The sequence below is a fragment of the Pleuronectes platessa genome, chromosome 6 (assembly GCF_947347685.1).
Source record: "Pleuronectes platessa chromosome 6, fPlePla1.1, whole genome shotgun sequence".
NCBI lineage: Eukaryota > Metazoa > Chordata > Actinopteri > Pleuronectiformes > Pleuronectidae > Pleuronectes > Pleuronectes platessa.
Genome location: NC_070631.1, coordinates 23,649,395 through 23,659,532, shown reverse-complemented (window position 1 = coordinate 23,659,532; position 10,138 = coordinate 23,649,395).

The following is a 10,138-nucleotide window of genomic DNA, read 5'->3' as shown; positions in this document are numbered from 1 at the left end:
CATCAAAGTGTTATTAAGTTGTTGTTATTATCCTGTGTACAGATAAAGTATCATGAGGAGTATGAGTGTTTTAATAAGTGTTACTAGGTATTTTAGCTGTGAAAATCTCCCTTTAATATACGTTTATTTTGGAAATCTTTGGTAAATTTGCCATCTGTTTTCTTCTTCTCTCCATTTTATAATAGCGTTCTCCTAGTGTGAACCTTCACTCGTCTTGCTGCAAGGGCACTTAATTAAGTTACTGTAAACTACAGGGAACAGCAGGACACACAATTTTTCTGTCGTAAAAAATAATCACTTTCAGGAGGTTGGAGAATTAAATTCGAAGTGAAAGTCAGTCTCTTTCGGTTAAAATCAGACTGAGGCAACCCTAACCCTTCAGTGCATTAAATGAAAAAAACGAAAAAATGAATTGTTTCATAGACACTGAAAATTATTTCGATAAAGGCACCCAAGAAGCTCAAAATGACAGTCGGACAGATCAGTCTGTGTAGCGCTGGTCATGGGAGGGGCCAACCTAAACCTCTGTTTACTCTAGTTCTTCACCTGTATCACCCTTATCAGCCTCATGCAGTAATGTCACTTACCAAAATGGATCATGAGTCTGGGAAGTTGCACCTGCAGTCTGACACACTCTGCCAGGACTCACTTTTGCCAGATACGTGTGAGGGCAAGATGACAAATATGCGTTTGCGACCATCTATGGTATTTCTGCTGTTAGTGTAAAATTCACCTGAATAGCTGTTACTTTCCTGTTTGGTTCTCTTGGACGGTTTGTGTTTTTGTGTTCATCATGAGTGTGACTCATGATCATCTGATTAAGAGTTAAACCTTTTCTTCTTTGCTGGTATAAAAAATTAAAAAGATGTCTTGAACAGCTTATTGAGACTGTAGAGTCCTTGTTCAGTCACACCATCCTTTCTCTGTTCTGACCTCAACGGGGCAGAACACCCACAGATAAGTCTAAATCAGAGTGCTCATGTCAGACGCAGAGAACCACCATTGTGAAGCTTCAATTTGTAGGTCCGGCCAAGGGATTGTCCAGTATCTGACCCAGGGTCAGCTACTCACCAGGCCCTTGGGTGTTAATCACTAAACACCTCGCTCAGTAGGAGGACAAACCCTTACAGATGATTTCAGTGACTCTCCCATTAAAACACAGAGGCCTTCAGTCAGCTTACTAACACAGTCACTCATTTACTGTCAGTCCAAGGGCTGCGATATACTTGCACTGACCACTCTTTTATCTTTGACTCAGACAGATCTTTTTTCCTCTGATTTGGTGCAACCAACATAAACAAAGATGGCGAAACTCAAGAAAATAAAATTTTGCTAATGTTACGATCCTGACTGAAAAAGTGACGATAACTCCAGACGTTGCCACACAGCTTGTCTTCAAAACTCTTCGCTATTTCATGGCAACTGACCCTGTCGAAGGACTCGCTTACTGCCCCAACCTATTATGTGGGTACTGCATTTTCTGAGAATGTGCACAACCTTTGCACCAAATGGACACAGGATCACAAAGCAGCCATTTTGAGTACACAATTGAGTTGGCAGCTTGTATATCGCTGTAATGACTCACTAAGTGGAGGGGGGAGGTGGGGGGGGAATGGGGTGGCTGGTGGAGGTGCGGGGTTACTGTGGGGGCACAGACAATTTACAGGTGTGTGGAACATTCCTACCAGGTCTGGTGGCTCGCTTCAGACGACGCTGAGTCACAGATCTGTTATGAGACAATGTGATGTCGGGAAACTGCTCCCGGGTGTGTGTGAGAAAATGACAAGGGTAGACACAATATCAGAGGGTGTTTTTCCTCTGAACCCGTTTAATCAAAACAAGGCACATGGGTTCTGAAGATGATTAAGCGAATGACTGGCGGCTGATTCCAGGAAATCTTGGCTGTAAACTGTCATACAGATGGCCAAGATGAGCCAGAATAACTTTGTAACCTTTTAACAGGTTTATAATTAATGTGGGAAGGCAAATGTTTTGCAGATTTACAATATGAGCAAAGCATGACAGCTGTTCACCCATATCAGCACATAGGGGCCACAGGTTTATTCAGGGTGTCATCATTGTTGAAAGTATGCAAGTATCGTATATTCTATGTAGCCGAGAGGTCGATGATGTTGTAGAAGTTGTTGATGATGAAGAAAGGACTCCGAGGACCTAGTACCTTCAGTATAACAAAGTTTATTACACAGAAGTTTTGCAGGTCAGGACGGGCATCTAGAAACCCGGACACATCACACAGCCAAATGGTAAAAATCTGACGTTCGGGGGTCTTACACACAGTTATATAGGGACATTGGTTCCGCCCTGAGAATGTCTGAGTGTCCAAAAGATAGACATCATACATGTTAACCTGTCATTATGTGTTTTAAGCATATACAAACATGTTTTACTCTAACAAATACACAACACAAGTTTACTGGAGAGGAGGAGCAGAAGGATGCCAAAACAAACGGTGAGGTAAAAGGTCAATGGTCTGGGTGGAGTAAGGTCAGGGTGGAGCTCTGAAAAAAAAAAATAACATGAAAGGTGTGCTGCAGATAAGTGGAATTTGTTTTACGGAAGTAAATAAAGGAATAATAAAAAAAGATTTGCATCACATGATGCAAAACCTTTAACATCTGGTTTGTGAAATGGTGAAGTTGAAACTAAATTAAAATCTGAAGGTTGTGACTCTCTATTGAAGACCTCTTGGCATCAGAAAGGCATAATCTATCAGGAAGAATGATATCCCTTGTGGAAGTGAACAGGAAATATAACTAACAAAAAAAACTTTTGTTTTCTGCAGCTGAGATCCTTCAACCAGACATTGCTTTAGCTCAGTGACATGGAGAAGTGAGGGAAATGCACGTAGATTTATTTCAAGACTGCAGTTCCAGTCACATGTGTAATTAGGGCTGGTCAATATGACTTATAAGGTCATCATACATTACTGACTTTTTTTTCTCCTAGGTGAAAGTTGAAGAAGAACAGTGGTTTTAAAATTGTAAATTACAAACACAATTTTTTTTTACAAATGTAGGCTACATTTAGAACAATTATTTGTATTAATTCTCTCTCGTGCTTGAACTTTTAATACATTGCTATAAGAAACAATGTTGTGATAATTATTACTGTTGTTGCGCAGACTTTTCTCTGATACCCTGCTGAAAAAGCGCTGGATTATTTTAGCGCACTAAACTCCTAGTAGGTGGCCAAATTCAATGGTAGATAACAAAAGCATAGGAACTGACGCTTCAGATATGAGTTATCGTCCCGCGTCCCTTGTGTGGTTGGGTTAAGGCAACATAAACCTAGGTATGCTTAAGAAGATCACTTGTTATATAAAATACATAAGAAAGAATATGATCTTTCCCGAAGCTAAAAACTTTAAACTGACAAAACTGTTAGTTTGTATGAAAAACAAGTCACTGATTTGCAGTTTGTATTTTTTAGTAAAAGGTTGCATGAGTGAAAGGGCAGCGACTGGGTGGAGTAGAGTGATTTAGATGTCAGGGATGGGAGTGGGTTGCGGAGCTGGGGAGATATTCTACAGAGCAAGGCGGATTCATGTGTGGGGGGGGGGTTCATTTACGTATCCGTGAAGGTGGAAGGGATCTGGATAGGTAATGCACTTGGGATAGCGTGTGTGAATGCTAACTCCTTGGAAGAAAGGATTTGTTAGGATGCTGCAGGGAAGGCTCACGTAGGTTGTGTCAGTCCTGGAAAAGTTATAGGGTGGAGGGTTCGGTCAGTATAGGCGAGCATTGCATGAGCATTCTGGGAGCTTTGGATGGGAATAGGAATTTAAAAGCAGGGCAAGGTCGTTATCTGACACACAGGAACGATATATCAGCGGGATAATACTGACTGATTGTAATACGTTTTCAAAGAGGCTTACAGTAAGATTAGACAACCACGTGCACTGTATATCATAGGCACACAACTACTTGTGGATGTGTGCTATCTTAGTCACTTTTTTTTATCCTTCAATTTCTTTCTTTCACACACTTAAGACATTCTTAGCCACCATGTCTCCTCCTCTTCCGCATCACCACCCACATTCCCGCTCTATAATCGCTCCCAGAATCCCTCCCTGTGACGCACGGCGCTTCTAGGTAAAGAAAGTTCCAAACTTATCCCATCACCATGGCGACGGGAAACAAATTAGCAGGCTTCATTTTGGGAAAGTGCTCTGCTCAGCCGTTATTTTATGACCCCACTGTGCCCGCATGATGGGCCTGTATGGAAGCTTCTTGGCAAATCCTCCGTGGAGTTGACACGCCACATTTCACAAGCGCGTGCAAGAATGTACCGCGGTCGTCAGGGTCCAGTTTTTCAACGCTGTTCCCTGCTCCCCTCTGTGTCTGAACTGCTGGGCTGCATGTTTTCAAACACAATGGATTCATTTGAGTGGACAGCCCCAGTGTGAAAAATGTTCTCCGAAGCGCTCTCAGTCTCAGTCAAGGATAAAAAGAATGAAAAGAAGGGGGAGAGAGAAAGAATGACCACTGTCTGGTTTCAGAGAATGTGAACACAGGCCAAGTTTGACTCTTAAAAGAATCAGCCATTGACTGAGATGTGAGAGGCAAGTGTTCCTGGTCACAGCAGAAGCTTTCCATTTGGGGCCAACTACATGAGGCAGATCCACGGTTGTGCAAGACACTAAATGTCAACTCATCAAAAGTTGATTTCAGAAGTATTAAACGCAGCCTTACTCAATTCAATACACTTCACTGCTGCTCCTCTACTTGGTCTGGTAAAACCAGTAGCTTATGGTGGCTGAAGTAGCCAACATTGTTGAAGGGGAACTGGTTTACAAAGACAGCAATCCCCTGTTGGGCAGAATTTGTTATTTATGTTGTGTCATCGGGAGCCAGAGAGCTGTCAGGAGAACTGTGAGCCCCTTCCCACAAGCCAGGCACACTGGCTTAACTTTTACATCAACAAAAATCATTTATCCATCTTGAATGTCCACTGGCTGTTTATTTTTACTTGATAGTTGCCATGATGCTTGTGAATGTTACAAGCTATGGTCGGTATATACTAGTTAAAGAGAGGTGTATCTTGGCAACGGTGTGTTTTATTACCTGAGACGAGGAGGCTATGTTTTCACCCCTGTCTGTTTGTTGATTGGTTCTTTTGCTTGTAAGCAAGACAACACAATAACAACTGAAAAGATTTCCAGAAAAACCTGGGGGAAGGCAAGGGAACTGGTTTGGAATTGAGTCAGGAAAGAATCTTCATTAGTTGGATCATGGATCTTGATTAAACAATCACGGATATTAAGGGAACTGATATTTATGACTGCATGACATTTGGTGCACTTATATTGAATTAAAGGCGACTCTTGGGCCTTGGTAGAGGTGTACATGCTACAGAGTTCAATTTTGGTTGTTTATGAATGAATCAATATTCTTCCAAAATTACCATGAGTTGTAGTTGCATGACTGGTAGTGTAAGGCGAGATTAGTGGTCGTCAAGGCACTAGAAAAGCCCAATATAAATGTAGTCTATTTCCCATTTACACAGCCTTACTTTAATGTCAGAGACCATATAATTAAAACGGCTAGAAAAGCTGAAAGATTAAACCCATATTTGTTCCCTTGTTTGCACTGCGTCTAAAAGCCAGTGGGTAAATCTGTCCTATCAGTGAACAGTTCGTTGCAGGCTGTGTCTATTTCAGGTACAGGGCTGACTCATTCCTCCCATATAATTACATCCTCTCTGACTGGCCGTCGCCTCACAGATTGTACAGTAAATTGAACGTGCAGGAAGGGAGGCCACTTCAGGGAAATCCCTCTAAAAAGGGGGTATCCCCACTCAAAGAAAACCCTCACTATTCCCTCCTCCTCCCTTCCCCTCCTCCCTTCCCCTCTTCACTACCCTCAAATATCCACAAAGACCATATGCACTTTCTGGAAACTATTACAACTGCCTACAGCTTTCCGCTATTTTCCTGTCGATCTTTCCATCCCCCTTTTTTTCCATGCCACACCAGCGCCACGTATGGTTTTAATTCATTCCAAATGGCGGGATAAGCTTTGCTCTCTTCTTTTTCATTGCTCCTCCTACTATGGCCCACACACACATAGAGATACAGTGAGAGTACAAGAGGGAGAGGCGGAGAGAAACAAAGCTGGAGTGGAAGGCCAAATTGTTGAGTTGATAAATATCGCATATGCTCACTAGCTGCAGCATGTGAGTATGAAAAACACTCAATGACAATCTGCAGCCACCTCCGGGTCTCTCAGTCGGTACTGATGTCTGGTCACACAGAGCATTTGTCTGTCTAGCAACCATATGTTGACATGTGCAGTCAGTGGGCTATTTGCTGACCTTTTGTGTTGCCCCTCCCTGAGCTTTCCTGTACTGCTATGGAAACACTATGGGGCACAATTAAATGTGACTGCATCACTGAATACTGAATACATGATGTGAGCTGATAGAGAGGTGATGCACTTGTTTTAAATTCTCAAATGGAAATACTTCTTATCCATATCTAATAAGGAAATGTCATGTTTGTGAATTGTTTCCTGTTTTCAAAGAAGTAAGAAAGCTTTCAAAAGAAAAGGGATTAAGACATCTTCATTGGAAAGATTTGTCGACATTGCGCCTAAGCTTAGCGGTTCCCATGAGAGCAGTTAGCTCATGACATTTGCGGGCTGTTGCTGCTTAGAGACGTGCTCTACTGACTGAAGCACTTCACACCATATAACCTCTGAACATTGACACAACACTATTTTATTCTTTGAACAATCCCACATGGCAGGATTATATTTACTGTGCATCTGTTTTTACTGTTAAGGCGGCCTCAGTGTGATGTTAAGGTTTTATTACACTCAGAAAGTGGAAGCTAATTACCTTTGCTTGCTAACGCTGTAGCCAATAACAATTAGAAGGTATTTTCAGGACAGCAGACAGATGGATTTTGTTGAGTGTTTAGCTCGCAGTGAGGGAGCAACAAGCTGATTGAAAGATATAGAGCGGCGTAAACGGGCTGCGGTGTAACGTTTGACCATGTCCTGGATGTAGACTGGACCTGATCCGTACGGTACAGCATGGTAAACAGGTACGAAATGCAGGCAGTTACTGGTAACCAGTGAAGGGAGCGGAGGAGCGGAGTAGTGTGAGTAAATTTAGGTAGGCTAAAGACGAGTCGAGTTGCTGCAGTCTGGATGAGCTGCAGAGGTTGGATGGCACTAGCAGGTAGACCTGCCAGGAGCGAGTTGTGGAGCGTGGAGTTTGAATGGTGTGAATATGACCAGCCAGGAATGAGGGGGGGCTCGGCCTGAACCGTGCAGCTGGCCAGCACATGCAGCGTGCAAAGGTGTTTATATGGACACTAGTGATGATGATGATGGTCATTATGGACAGAGAGAGAGAATTCCCACATTACACCCTGGCCAGTTTGATGGGACGGGCTCATAGTAAGACTTCCTTTACCAGTTTGAAAGTTGTGCTAAGGCAAACCACTTGTCAGAAAAGACTATGGCTGTTCAACCTGACCCGCGCTTCATCCACAAGAACCCCAGATCTGCCTGGTGGAGTTATCAGTGAATTGTGAATTAGATTGAAGCAGCCTACATCCCCTGCTCAGAGCACACTGCAGCCATCGGCATAGAACTTAGTCAGAGGATCAGAGGGCAGGGTGAGTCCCTGCATATTCTAAGAGACGACATCTATGAGAAAGTTTCTAATGTGTATGCTGACTGTACAGAGTCTGAGCAGGACAATATCAGCGTGGAAATCTTCAGTTATTCCCTGGCTGATGCCGAGTTAGTTCAAAAGCTACTGGAGGAGAAGCCTCGCACCCTGGCTAGAATGCACAAGATAGCCCTCAAGTGTGAAACCCCCAGACGGGCAACTAGAGCCTTCCCACAGCTAATGCAACCAGATCTTCAGAACGGAGACCCAGGGCAGCTATGGTGCATGAGAGCGCCAGTGTTTCAGCTTTGAAAGAACCAATGGGGGTGGCCGATGAACGAGCTGCGGAGCCCGCTAACTCACCAATAAGAACACAAAGATCTCACCAGCAGTGGCAGTCCAACAAAGCTAAGCCTGAGAAAACAATCTCTGGAGAAGTAATTTGCCACAACTGTTCTGGGGTTGGGCATATACAGAGGAACCATCCTTCTCCCGGTAAACCAAAACGACATTCACCCAGTGCCAGAACGGCACCGGTTCCAGACGCAGGTACAGCGGTCACATGCACCAAAGGTTCAGAAGATGACATGAGTATTTAAATACGGATACATGGACTTGAACTGTGTGCTCTGCTAGACTCTGGCACTCGGAGGAATGTACTGCCCCTTCGTCATTTCAACGCCATCCCCATCGAATCCAGGCCTCAAATCCATCCATCCATCGTACATGTGTTGCAGGGCATCGGCCCTGAGGTTCTGACAGTGCGAGGGAAGTCAATCTGCCAGTGCAAGCCGGGGGCAGAGTTACAATAGTGAACTTTGTTATGGCAGATCCAACTAATAACACGCAGGTTATCCTTGGTCACCCTTTTCTGCTGCAGGCACATGCCCACTTGGACTACGGCCACAGAGAGATCACCCTCTTTGGTGACAAGTTACCTCGCCCTAACCCCTTACTGCCTGAATTAATTTCCAACTATAGAAAAAAAGTATTATTTGTGTTTTTGGCTGTCATACAGATGCTAAATTAAGTGGGGATTGTAAATTTCAATATAGCATTTACAGTAGATATAAAATTAAGGTATGAGGCAAATTAGTGACATTAGGCATAATGGGGCATAACCTTAATTTAGAAAAAATTCCAGTCTCTTGTATGTATATTGATGCTGCATTTGATTGAAATTGAATAACAACATATGTTTCTGTTAGAGCTGTGAAAAATAACGCGTTAACGCGTTATGATTAAATTACAGGATTACTTTTACGTTTTTTTTTAACGCATTTAACGCATGCGCAGAAGGACCTTCCAATTCCGCCGCCTCTGCACTAGTCGCCGCTCTAATGCAGTCAGACGGCAGCTGCCATTCAAACAAACAAACAACATGGATAATTCTGATGAACCTGAGGACCTTCTGGACGGGAAGATCGTGTTCCAAAAAAACAAAGATCGAACATTCAGTAAAACCAAGGTGATATGCACACTCTGCGAGAAGACGTTATCGTTTCACCGTAGTAATACCCGCCTAATCACCGCCACGCGAAGCATGTGTTGGTCGGCGAGGGGCGTTCAAGTGGAATGCGCCAAACCAGACTCACTCGCCGGACACATTGTGCAAAAGAAGCGGTCAGCTTTACTGTCAGAGAATTTGAACAAGTTAGTTTGCCTCACCAACTGGCTAAAGACCGAGTAGCTAAGAGGGCCTTTAGAGGCATTAGATTGTATCATGGTGTGGTTAATGGTTGTGTGACAAAAAATATAAAAAATGTCAACCATCCTATGGCTAAGAAGCTCAAATAATTTCTGTTTAATTTAAAAAAAAAAGTTTTATTCAACCACACAATGGCTAAGGAACCCGAATTCTGTTTAGGATGAAGATTATATTAATGTTCCATATGGAAAAGCAATGATAACTGCTGAAGAACTGCTGAGTTGCAGCACAAAAGAAAAGTTAAATGTCATAAATCTTGTTTTCACAAAAATATTCCGAAAAAATCGGTAATGTGATTAATCATGATTAATCCATAGAAACCTGTGATTAATTTGATTAAAAATTTTAATCATTTCACAGCCCTAGTTTCTGTACAATCATTGCTGTTCCATCATCACAGTATTTAAAAAACAGCTTAATACCTCAAAACAACTTTGCTGCAAAGTGCCAACGTGCTAGTATGTATTTTCCACTTCGACCACTAGATGGCGTTAGAGTGCTTCCAATACCTTCCTTGGTATGTGTAGTATTTGCACCATCAGGCACAATCGTCACCTCGGCGGGATTATGACCGGAATGGGGTTTGAGGCAAATTCGCGACATCCGTCTACAAGGGGCTTAAGCCCAGCCCACAACCTGAGGTGCACATTGTCAGAGTGGCCCGCAGCAAAATATTGGAGTCTGGGTGTGAGCATGTAGTGCCTGGCACCACCCGCCTCCGCCATACTGCTGATGGAGATATGATGTTGACCCCAACCCAAAAGTTTCATTGAGATGGACCATATCCTG